The sequence below is a fragment of the Tenrec ecaudatus genome, chromosome 15 (genome assembly GCF_050624435.1).
Source record: "Tenrec ecaudatus isolate mTenEca1 chromosome 15, mTenEca1.hap1, whole genome shotgun sequence".
In the NCBI taxonomy this organism is placed as follows: domain Eukaryota; kingdom Metazoa; phylum Chordata; class Mammalia; order Afrosoricida; family Tenrecidae; genus Tenrec; species Tenrec ecaudatus.
In genome coordinates, this window is record NC_134544.1 from 55,761,673 (window position 1) to 55,774,856 (window position 13,184).

Genomic DNA, 13,184 nt, shown 5'->3' on the forward strand with positions numbered 1-13,184 from the left:
ATTCTGAGATTTTTAATACTTAAAAAAAAATCATTTTATTGGGGCTCATACAACTCTTATCACAGTCCATACATACATGAATTGTATAAAGCACATCTGTACACTCATTGCCCTCAGCATTTCCACCTCAGCCCCTGGCATCAGTTCATTTTCCCCTCTCTCCCTGCTCCCCTTGCCCTCATGAACCCTTGATAATTTATAAATTAATATTTTGTCATATCTTGCCCTGTACAATGTCTCCCTTCACCCACTTTTTTGTTATCTGTTCCCCAGGGAGGAGGTCACATGTAGATCCTTATAATTGGTTCCCCCTTTCCAATCCACTCCATTTCTACCTTCACAGTATCGCCACTCACACCACTGGTCTGGAAGGGATCATTCACCCTGGATTCCCTGCGTTTCCAGTTCCTATCTGTACCAATGTACATCCTCTTGTCTAGCCAGATTTGTAAGGTAGAATTGGGATCATGGTAGTGGGAGGGGAGGAAGCATTTAGGAACTAGAGGAAAATTCTATGTTTCATTGTTGCTACATCCCACCCTGACTGGCTCGTCTCCTCCCTAAGACCCTTCTGTAAGAGGATGTCCAGTGGCCTACAAATGGGCTTTGCATCTCTACTCCGGACTCCCCCCGTCCCTCATTCACTATGATAAGATTTTTTTGTTCTGATGATGCCTGATACCTGATCCCTTCGACACCTCGTGATCGCACAGGCTGGTGTGTTCTTCCATGTGGGCTTAGTTGCTTCTGAGCTAGATGGCCACTTGCTTACCTTCAAGCCTTTAAGACCCCAGACGCTATATCTTTTGATAGCCGGGCACCATCAGCTTTCTTCACCACATTTGCTTATGCACCCAAGATTTTTAAATCTTCACAGGGGTTAGCAGCTTTATCTGTCTGTTCAATTCTACTCTGTTCAACAGAGCCACTGTGAGTTGGAATTAACTTGATGGCACTCAGCTTTTTTCTGAGTTTTGCACTATGAGCCTGTGGTGCTTTAGCATTCAGTGTGCTAGAGACAGTGTGCAACAAAGCCAAATACCGTGGGTCCATAAAGCAGAGCTGCTTAAACTGTAGGTCACCAACCCCATCCATATGGTCATGTATCTGAATGATGGGTGTGTGAAAAGTCTGGCAATAGAAAAAGGGTTTTGAGTGCATGATGATCAAAAAGTAATTCAAAATACAACATTTGTGGTGAGAGGAAAATATGGCTGTCAGATAGCAAGCACAGGAAGATCTCAGCAAATACCAAAAAGAGGTCCCACCAAGAGGGGAATCCTGTGCTCCATGGGAGCCAGAGAAAAAACTTAAAAGCTACGTACACCAAAGTTTCTTAAAGTAAGAAACAGCAATGTCAGCTGACTGTTTCTGACTCCCTTTCACCCTTGACCTGCTTGAGGGTACCCACTCTCCATGAACAAGCTGCTCTTTCCCTGCTCCTGTTTCAACTCACCCAGACAAATCTCCCACCTTGCAGGCTGTGAGGGGCTTGCATGGAGAGCACATGGGCTCTTGGCACAGACAGCCTCACTACCCAAGCAACGCTTTCTACCATTATGTAAATTTTCTTTCTCTTTCTTATTTCCTCCCTCTACCTTCCCACAATATGCATCCCCCACCCCTGAAAGGCAGATACATGTACACCCCAATTCTGCCAAAAGAGCAGGAATCCCCATTCCAATGGTGGATTTTTTTTGTTAATCTATCTTCTTCTTTGACTCTCACTTCCTCTTTTCATGTAGCCCTGTCCCCTGGTAGGTATGTGTGCCTCACAGGCAGAGACAGATAAACCACACCCATCAAAACCAAGTATTTAAATAAAATTTAAGCCAATTTCTTCCTGCTCCCTAAGAGCACAGACCTGCCCACATTTTTGCTGCCATAGCAACACAATCCATACTACAGCCAAGCCAGGTCCTATCTATTTTACCTCCTCCTATTAACTGCACATATAAGTGTTTCCCGATTTGTTCTTTGGTCTTTCTCTCCTCCTTGCTTTTTTCTTCCCTCTTTCTTTTCTTGCTATTTCTCATTTCTTCTTCTAAATATATATATATATATATACACACATACATATACATAAATCATCTTCCTCTGGTTGATTATTTGCTTATACTTTTCTCCTGTCCCACTCACTATCACTTTCTGCTCTCTCATCCCACCCTAGTGATATATATTTCCATGTTACCTATTAGGTATTATTACCCCCTCTTAAAATACACATTCTCATTATTTTTACAAACCTTTTGTTCTCTCCAGATAGCCCCTTATCATTAGTACTATTAATTTGGTTTTGTTCTCACTCTTCTTCCTTATCCATCTCTCTTCCTTTCTTTCCATTTCCCCACCATACATTTTCTAGCTCCTTAGACCTCTCTTCTGTAACTAAACAGAGCTAATTACCCCAATATCAAACGAATGTAGAAACATCGGTCAACTGCAATACACCTCCTCAAATCAAGAAAAACAAACTAATGCAAAAGAAAATCTCCCAAACCCAATGAAATATCCTGAAAAAGAAAGCTTGGAACTATCCAAATACAGAATTCAGGAGAATAATGTTTAAGATTCCCTTCAAGAGATGTAGGGAAGACTCATGAGAACAATGGAAGGAAAGGAAAAACTAACAGCCTTATACAAAAGGGACTCCAAAAAGATAAAAACTGAAACAACTGTATTAGGCCACACATAAAAGACCTGAAAGGCAGAATGGAGAAAAGGAAAATTGAATCAGTGAGTTTGAAGACAATAAATCTAACTACAACAACAATCAAACAAAATGGCAAAGGACTCTGAAATTCTCAGAAAAACTGAGAATGACATGGGACTCTATCAAGAGAAACAACCTATATCTCATTGGGATCCTAGAAGACCAGAAAGAAAAAAAATGCAGAGAGAAAATAGTAGGAAAATTCATGGAATAAATTTATGCAACATTACAAAGGACAAGAAAAGGACTCTCCAAGAAGCTGAAAGGCAGGATAGACTCCAAAGGAAAAAAATGGTGGCATTTTGAAGTCAAATACTCCAATTTTCAGTAAAAAGGAGGGAATCCTGATGCAGCTGTGGAAAACAAAAAACAATCTTCTACAAAGGAAATCAATAAATATAAGTTCAGACTTCAAAGCAAAAAACAGTAGAGTGACACATATAAAATGCTCAAAGAAAAGAAAAACTGCCAGCCAAGAAACCTATATCCAGCAAAACTCTCCCTTAAATACAAGAGAGTAAAGTATTTCCAGACAAGGAGAAACTAAAGGAATTTGTAAAAATAAGACGAGTATTACAAAAAATACAAATGGGATCACTATGGGTAGAGAATCAACAGCAGGAGACAAGCCTGAGAGCATCATACAGAACACCACTCCCCAGGAACCAATACAGAGAAAACCACACTCAAAACAACACAGAATTAGAGGAAGAACAGACACCAAAAAATAACCCCAAAAAAGGGAGATGAAATTAAATACAAGCACAGAAAATTACAGCAACTAACCCACATATATTAATAATGATACTGAATGTTAATGTATTAAATTAATCAATTAAAAAAAAGAGAGTAGCAGACTGGTTAAGAAAACAAGACCTACAAGAGATACACCTTAACCTCAAAGACAAAAATAGACAAAATATAAAGGATGGCAAAAAAAGATCTACCTATCCAATAGCAACCATAAAAAGACAGGAGTAGCAATATTAATCTCTGATAAAATAGACTTCAAGGCATATTACATAATGAAAGACAAGAATGGATACTATATAATGATTACAAGAATAGACCAAAGAGAAAAAAATATAAGAAACACAAGTATTCCCAATGAAAGACCTACACACACATCAATCAAATCCTTAAAGAGTTAAAGAAACAGAACTCCAAACAATAAAAAAAGGAGACTTCAATGTGCCCCCACTCTCAAGGAAAGACAGACCATCAGAACAGAAGCTCAATATAAAACCAAGAAGAGGGTCCATGAGCCTCTCTTCCCTGTTCGCCATCTTCCCTGTTCCTCTGCTGCTGCAGTCTCAGTGGGTACAAGATTTACCCAGGAGGCACTACACCAGGACCGATGGAAAGGTTTTCCAGTTTCTTAATGCAAAATGTGAGTCGGCATTCCTTTACAAGAGGAACCCTCGGCAGATAAACTGGGCTGTTTTCTACAGAAGGAAGCAAAAAAGGGGCAATCAGAAGAAATTCAAACTCCAGAGGGCCATCACTGGTGCATCTCTTGCTGATATCGTGGCCAAGATGAATCGGAAACCTGAAGCTAGAAAGGCCCAAAAAAACAGGCTATCAGGGCTGCTAAGGAAGCAAAAAAGGCCAAGCAAGCTTCCAAAAAGACAGCAATGGCTGCTACTAAGGCTCCCAGAGAGGCAGCCCCTCAGCAAAAGGTTGTGAAGCCTGTGATAGTCCCCGCTCCCCGGGTTGGTGGAAAACGCTAAGTTGGCAGATGAGACTTTCAAATAAAGATGCAACTATAAAAACGAAAAAGAAACAGAGGGGTAAACAACACATCAGCCAGCTCAACCTCCTAGCTATTGATGGAGCATTCCACCTGACAACAACTTGGTATATATTCTTACTCTAAAATAGATCATCTGTTAGAGCACAAAACAAGTTTTAACAAATTCAAAAGCACTCAGGTCCCACAAGCACTTCTCATATCACAACACTGCAAAACAAAATCAACAACAGAAAGAAGAGGAACAAAAGAAAACCACACGGAGACTGAATAGCATACTAGATCAACTAAGAGAGGAAATGATGAAATTCCTTGAGAGCAAGTGAAAACAATAACACAATATAACCAAACCTTTAAGACACAGCAAAAGCAATTATCAGAGGGCGATATATTCAGTGAAGTGCTTTCACCAATTCTAGACTATTCCAGAACACAGAAAGGAACAGCAAACTCCCAAACTTATCCTACGAAGGGAGCACACATGACAAAAAGGAGAAATACAAAATCAACACCGTGACACAATACCTCCAATAATTTAAAAAAATGTAACAACATAAATCCTCCAACAACAGAAGAAATCATAAAGATGACAGCAGAAATAAACTGGAAAACAGAAAAAGAGTGGAAAATCACTAAGATAAGAAGTTTCTTTGAAAGGATTAACAAAATAGACAAACTGCTGGCAAAATTAGCAAAGGAAAAGAAAGAGAAGATGCCAACGTCTTGAATTAGAGACGAAAAGAGCAACATCACAACTATCACGAATTCTATACAGAGTAGTCTAAAATATAGAAAAAATGGCCAGCAAACTCCCACACGCTTTCTTTGTTACTAAATGCAATTTTACATATGAAGAAACAAAGACTTGGCTTAAATTGACAGGTGTCACACAAAGAGCAAGCCACAGAGTCAGGAGGTAGGCTGCATGGCAGGATCATCATGGCCCGCCTTCTGAAGCAGGATCTCAGACTGCTCTTGTATATTAAACACTGTTTTAAAATTTTTAAGTTCTTAGTTTACAGAAGAAAAGCCAAGCAACCTGATACAGGGACCTCATTTTTTTTAAGTTGTGGTAAAATATGTAATGAAACCTTTGCCATTTCCACCATTTTTACATGCATAGTTCAGTGCCATAACTTTTCTACCCTTTACCCTAAGTCTTCTTAAAACCAAAGGATGGCTTAACTAGTCAAGACTATCTGTTGTGTGCCAGCAATGCTGGGGTGAGGCAGTATCCCATTATTTTGATCTACATCTCTCGAACAGCTAAGAATCATACAATTTCTTCATATGGTTGTTAGTTAAATGTCTCCCACACCCTTTCTATGAAGTGAGCTTAACCCTGAAGCCCAAACCTCACAAAGACATAAAACTACAGATCAATAGCTCTCATGAAAACCAACACAAAAATTCTGAATTCTGTTGGATACAGAATCCAACCACATTAAAAAAACAAACAAAATTAATATGATCAAGTGGGTTTCATACCAGGGATGCAAGGATGGTTCAAATAAAAAAAAATCTTTTTGTGGTAATCTAACACATAAACAAGACACAGAATAAGAACCACATGATCTTTTTATCTAGATAAGATAGGCAAAATTAACAATCCAGATGAGAAAACAACAGGACTGAAGGTTCCGGTGGGGCGTGGAGGTGCGGGTAGGGGACACAGTTGAGGGGTAGGCAGGGGAAAGGAAGTGGGTGTTAAAAAACCCAAGGTCAAAGGAACAACAAGGGCTCAAAATTCGTTGGTGAGGAAAGTGTAGGACTACTGGTAGGGCTTGATCAAGGGCAATGTAACTAAGAGGAATTACTGAAACACGAATGAAGGCCGAACATGGTAGTGGGACAAGAAGAAACAAGAGGAAAGAGGGAAAAACTAGGAGGTAGAGGACATTTATATAGGTCTAAATATAGACATGTACATATGTAAATATATTTATATAAAAGGATAGGGAAATAGATCTATGTACATATATTTATATGTTAAGTATTAAGGTAATAACCTCTACTCAAGTGTTCCCTCAACGCGAGACCATTTTGTTCTAATAACCTGGCATTCCGTGATGCTCACCTTCCCGACTGAATCACTGAAGACAAAATGGGTACATAAGCAAATGTGGTGAAGAAAGCTGATGATGTCTGGCTATCAAAAGATATAGCATCTGGGGGTCTTAAAGGAATGAAGATAAACAAGCGGCCATACAGCTGAGAGACAACGAAGTTCACATGGAAGACACAAACCAGCTTGTGTGATCACGATGTACCAACAGGATCAAGTAACAGGCATCAAAGATCCAGAACAAAAAAAATCATATTAATGTGAATGACGGGGGCCCAGTGCAGAGTGGAGACCCAAAGCCCATCTGTAGACAATTGGACATCCCCTTACAGAAGGGTCACAATGAAGAGAAGAGCCAGTCAGGGTGCAGTATAGCACCAATGAAACATACAAATTTCCTCTAGTTCTTTAATGCTTCCTCCTCCCCCTCCCCACCATTATCATGACTCCAATTCAACCTTACAAATCCAGCTAGACCAGAGCATATTACCTGGGTACAGATAAAAGCTGGAAACATTGGGATTCTAGGACAGAAAAATCCCTGCGATGAATAATGAGAGTAGCAATCCCAGAAAGGTAAGGGGAGGGTGGGGGAGTAAGGAAGCACTGGTCACAATGATCTACATGTAACCCCTTCACAGGGGGATGGACAACAGAAAGTGAGTGAAGGGAGACGAGACATCAGTGTAAAACATTAAAAAAATAATAATTGATAAATATCAATGGCTCATGAGGAAGGTGGGTGGAGGGGGCTGGAAATGAGCAGCTGATCCTAAGGGTTAAAGAATGTTTTGAAAATGATGATAGCATCATATGTACAAATAGGCTCGACACAATGGATGGATGTATGGATTGTGATAAGAGCTGTACGAGCCCCCAATAAAATGATTTTTTTTTAAAGAACATGATCATATCAATAGATGCAGAAAAGACATTTAATAATATCCAACACCCATTTTTTAATAAAAACACTCAAACAACAGTAATAGAAGGTAAATTCCTCCATACTAAAAAACCCAACAGCCAACATCACGCTCAAAGGAATCAAACTGAAAACATTTTTCTTGAAAATGGGAACAAAACAAGGATGCCCCTTCTATAATTTTTATTCAATATCATGCTGGGAGTGGTAGTTGGAACCACTAGACACAGGAAAATCAAGGGACTACAACTGGGCAAAGAAAAGTGGAACTCTCACTATTGGCAGATGGTATGATTTTATAGAGAGATGCCAAAATTCAACAAAAAGATTGTTAGGAACAATAGAGGGATTTGGTAAAGTAGCAGAATACAAGTATAACATTTTTCCAACAGTGTTTTACATTCTAAACCACTGGCTGAATTAATGAGAATATTAATTGAATTATCTTGTGCTCTATAGGAATGATTTATAATGTTCTCAAATAAGATGATAATGGTGTCTCTAAAGTGAACTGGGGAGATATATAAACCATAGATATATGAATAGGTTTTATACTCACACTTAATTGTATTCCTAATCTAAGAACAAGTAACAATTAGTAATTATGACAAGTCCCTACTTGATACCTGCCCTCGGGAAGAGATCACTTAAAATATATGTGCTATAGCAAAGTGTGATGAGGAAATCAGATTGTGCCTGGCTATCCAAAAGAATAGCTTGTGAAGTCTGAAAGGCTTGTCTTAAAACAAGCAGCCATCTAAGCGAGGCATTAGCACACAGAAGTATCTCAGCTTGTGTGATCCCGGGATTATAAGTAATAAAGTCCAAATCCAGAGGAGGTAACTGTATCAGAGCTTAAATTCTTTACTCCTGGTTTGCAGAAAGTCACGGATGGCAGTGGAGGCCCAAAATCCATCTGCTGGGTCCCTGCATAGATTAAGTTTCCAGTGAATTCCCTCTGACCATAGTCCAGAGACGCGAATAGCCGTGCTAATAGCCAAGTGCCTTGTAAAGTGGATTACTGCAGACATGATTAGGTTAGATTAAAAAATAACACCTTATCCTTTGAGCTCACCTTCGATTCATTTAAAAATTGTTTTGAATATTTTCTGCTTTCCTTTTGAGGTTTTTCTGTCACTGTCATTGTTGGTTTTTCTTTTGTATGTTTTATGTATATGAAATGCAGGATATGTAAATCTATAAAGACAGTATATGAATTAACAGTGTCCGAGGGGCCTGGCAGGGGAGGTTGGGGGAAAATGTGGAGCTAACAGCAATAAGCACAAGAAGAAATTGTTGTAAATTTGATTTTGGTAATGACTGCAGGGCTCTTTTTAATATGATTGAATGATTGAATTTTATCATATGTGAGTTAGGTGGCAATAAAACTATTTTAAAAAAATGAATGAATAATGAATCCAAAAGATTTCTGGGGTCCTTACCCATTTCGAATTGCATGACTCCAACATGTCCTCTTAGGCAAAAAACAAACACACAAAAGCACCAGAAGACCATGTGTTTTGGAATACTACAGAAGTCATTAACTTCATTAAAAGCCATGTTTTATTTGTATACTTATTTTATATACCTACACACCCAGAGTCGTGTCAAAATTTCTCAGGACAGAAGAGGCCATGCATGGAACATTTAAGAAGCCCTGCTTTAGGGTGTTTCCCAGTTTTATCGGACACATACAAGGGCTGGGGGTAATTTCCTATAACCTCCATCTAGACCATATGTTCTTAGACTTATTTGACTTACCCCCCCTTTTCAGGAAAAATATTACTCAGCATTCCCCTAGCAATGAAAACGTACAGCCTATTTCCAGGGCAAAGTGTTGATATCTGTTTTTGCAGCACGGCCTCTGGATTGAGGCCCCACCCACAGGGGCCTGTATCGCCTACTTTGGGAAGCACATTGACGCTATGATGCTCTAGGAAGAGTTACTGTATTTTGGACTTAAAGCATCTCCACGCTGTGTGCGTTATATGTATATTCTATGTGTTTATATGTCATATTTCCAAATAAGTACTTCTATAAATGTGAGGCCTCAGAAACAACCTAGGATGACTGTATCATACGTTACTTCGCAAATGTTACTCCTTATCAGAAAGATAAAGTATCATGAGCACTAAGTAAAATTTTTTGAGCGTTTGTGCTATTGAAGCCAACAGTGGATAAAAGCACCAGCTCAAAGGTGACTCCTATGCGCTCCTCGCCTGCTTTAAAACGGTGTTGCTAAGGTCTATGCTAGTCAAAACGACGCTTAGAGGAAAAGTCTTAGGATAAAGAAGTACAGTGCTTATGGATTTAATGGTTGCAAATGATAATATCTGATTTGAAACATGTAGCCATTTCCTTTGGAATTATATAATACATCTTCTAATTCAAACAGAAGCAATTATTCGAGTGTAAGCCGACCCGAATATCAGCCAAGGCACCTAATTTTACCACAAAAAAACGCATTAAAATGTGGTAAAAAACTTGGCTTATACACGATAATATACAGTATTTACTCTGAAGTATTTAAAAATAAAAAGAAGGAGACAATGGCACTGGGGAGTAGGGCACTAATCCAAGCAGGGGGAGGGTATTGTTTATGTCTCCACAGAAATTGGGAGGGTGAGTGCAGACCCCACCTTGGCACGCCAAATCTTGAGGGCAACGTAGTCACATGAAGCAACTCATGCACAGAGAGGGCTGCAGGGCGGGCCCCAATCAGAGCCAATCTGACCCCCCCTACACACAAGTATGTGCTACAGAGGACACCAAACCTACAGGTTGGGGGAGGGGCTGCTGGCCACACCCATACATAAGCAAACCAATAAGGAAAAAGAGAGCACTAGACCTCATACTGGCACACTAAACCCTGAGATTGACTGCCCTGCATGGAGCTGCTAGACAAAACTCAAGACATGTCCCCTCCGTGGAGCATACCATGACAGAGGGCAATACTGGGGACAGATGGCATGGAGTGAGTCTGGTCTGACTCCCCCCACAATGGGGCGAACCAAGAAGGGAACATAACAGATCACCAATGGTAGCAAAGCCAAGCCACAAAACCCCTGAGGCAATTTCCAAAACACCCCAGTACCAGTGGGGAGGTAGTCATAAAAGGCAGCGGACAGAACTGGAATTAATGTATGTTTTGGTTTTTGCTATTTTTCTTTTTTGTGTTCTTTCTTTCTCTCATTTTTTTGTTCTTTCTCTTTTTATTCAATCTTTTGTTTTTTTATTTTTCCTCTGTGTTGTTTTGTCTACCAACATAAGATAGGCAGGGAAGCATGGCTCCAGAGGGACCTGTGGGGAGGAAGAGGTGGGGCAACCGAGCAGTGAGCAAACAACACCATAGACAGGGAAATGACCAGGGAATTAAAATAAAAAATGAGGACGTAGAGATCCTGGGGGTGTTGGAGCAATAGCAATATAGCTGAGAGGAATTACTAAGAGGCAGAAGAAGGGAGAGTGTGATGGTGGGGCAGGTGGAAGGCAAAAGGAATCAGAGGAAAGATTTAGGGAGCAAAGCTATGGATAGAGGCATAAACATAGGTGGGTATATACGTAAATATATTAATTCATAAAAATAGAGGTATTGGCATATGTGCATATATATGTACGGCAGTACATTAAAGATGTGGATGGACTTTGGGCCTCTACTCAAGCCCCCCTTCAACGCAAGAACACTTTGTTCTAATAACCAGGCATTCTGTGATAATCATCCTACCTGCACGATCGCTGAAGAAAAATGGGTGCATAAGCAAATGTGGTGAAGAAAGCTGATGGCGCCCGGCTATCAAAAGAGATAGCATCTAGCCCCAGCACCATAAATTAAGTGGATTCCTGCCCCTCCCCCGAAAAGAATTTGTTCCAAGGGACGACATTGACTCTGCAGCTCCGGGAGATGGACATATCTGATCAGAGCACACGGGAGCAGATGAAGGGGCAGGAGGAGACAGTGGAGCACAGCCTAGCCCAACAGGCCGTGAGGACGATGTTCCTGAGTAGAGCAGCCAGTCCACAGAGAGAACAACATGGCTGGCCCCACTATGAGAAATGATGCCCCTCAGTGACTAAGGGCGATACAGGGGACAGCAAGGGAGACACAGTGTGGGAATGGTACCTGACCTGATCCCACCACACCGAGGCAAAGCACTGGGGGAGTGCAGTGGGACAGGAAGGAAATGGTGTGGCAAGGTCCCCAGGGAATGCTGAAAGTTGACTTTGGGGTCAGGGCATGGTGCCCCAACAGACTGGACTGGAAAACACTCCTAAGGGCCAACAAACGATCCTTGAACTAACTACAAGCTTTTCTTTTGTGAAGTGTTTTGTTTTGTTCTTTGTCAGTGATTTGTTTTTGTTGCTTTGTTGTCTGGTTGTATACTGTTGCTTTGTTTTCCTCTGTCTTGTTTTCGTACATGTTAGTGTCTCCTGTCTGAATAGGACAGGCTGGATGAACTATCTGGAGGAAAAACAATGGGACCAACAGTTCCGGGGGGGATTTGGGGTGAGAGTGGGGTAAGGAAGGGGTGCCAACAAAACACAGGGACAAGGGAACAACATGGGACCCAAAATGGTAGAGAGGTGGGAGTGGCAGGCCTGGTGGGGAATGATCTAGGGTAAGGTTGCGTAGAGAAGAGGTATAGCTGCAGCCCAGGTGGTGACGGAGCATGGTAGTAGGGCAGGAGGAAAGTCAAGGGAGATGGAGGAAAGAACTAGGAGTCAAAGGGCATTTATGGAGGTCTAGACAAAGACATGTACATGCAAATATATATATATGAGGATGGGGAAATCGATCTGTGTGTCTATATTTATAGGTTAAGTATTAAGGTGGCGGAAGGAACTTGGGCCTCTGCTCAAACACTCCCTCAATGCATAAATACTTTCTTTTATTAAATTGGAACTCTATGATGCTTACTCTCCCAACAAAACTGCTGAAGCCAAAGTGGGTGAACAAGTAAATGTGGTGAAGAAAGCTGATGGTGCCCGGCTATCAAAAGAGATAGTGACTGGGGTCTTAAAGGCTTGAAGATAAACAAGCGGCCATCTAGCTCAGAAGCAAAAAAGCCCACATGGAAGAAGCACACCATCCAGTGCAATCACGAGGTGACAAAGGGACCAGGTATAAGGCATCATGCAAAAAAAAAGAGATATATTTATGTGTATATGTATATATATGTGTGTATATATATACCATATTGAATGAAGGGGGAAGTGCAGAGTGGAGACCCAAGGCCCAAGTGTCGGCAAATGGAGATCCCCTCACAGAGGGGTTTAGGAGAGGAGATGGGTCAATTAGGGTGCGAGGTAGTACTGATGAAGAACGCAGCTTTCCCCCAGATCCTGGATGCTTCCTCCCGAAAACTACCATGATCCGAATTCCACCTTGCAGGGCTGGATAGGGCAGAGGTTGTACACCGGTGCATATGGGGGCTGGAGGCACAGGGAATCCAGGGTGGATGATACCTTCAGGACCAAGGGTGTGAGGGGCGATGCTGGGAGAGTGGAGGGTGAGTGGGTTGGAAAGGGGGAACTGATTACAAGGATCCATTTGTGACCTTCTCCCTGGGAGAGGGACGGCAGAGAAGAGGGAAGGGAGACTCCGGATAGGGCAAGATATGACAAAATAACAATGTAAAGTTCCAAGGGCACATGAGGGAGGGGGGAGCGGAGAGGGAGGGGAAAAAAAGAGGACCTGATGCAAAGGGCTTAAGTGGAGAGCAAATGCTTTGAGAAT

General features: G+C 41.2%; 1 protein-coding gene across 3 annotated transcripts in view; it reads right to left on the reverse strand.

Annotated features, from left to right (window-relative positions):
- Positions 1–13,184, reverse strand: part of GREB1L (GREB1 like retinoic acid receptor coactivator) — a 132,130-nt gene that overhangs the window by 98,132 nt on the left and 20,814 nt on the right. The gene's annotated exons all lie outside the window — the stretch shown is intronic.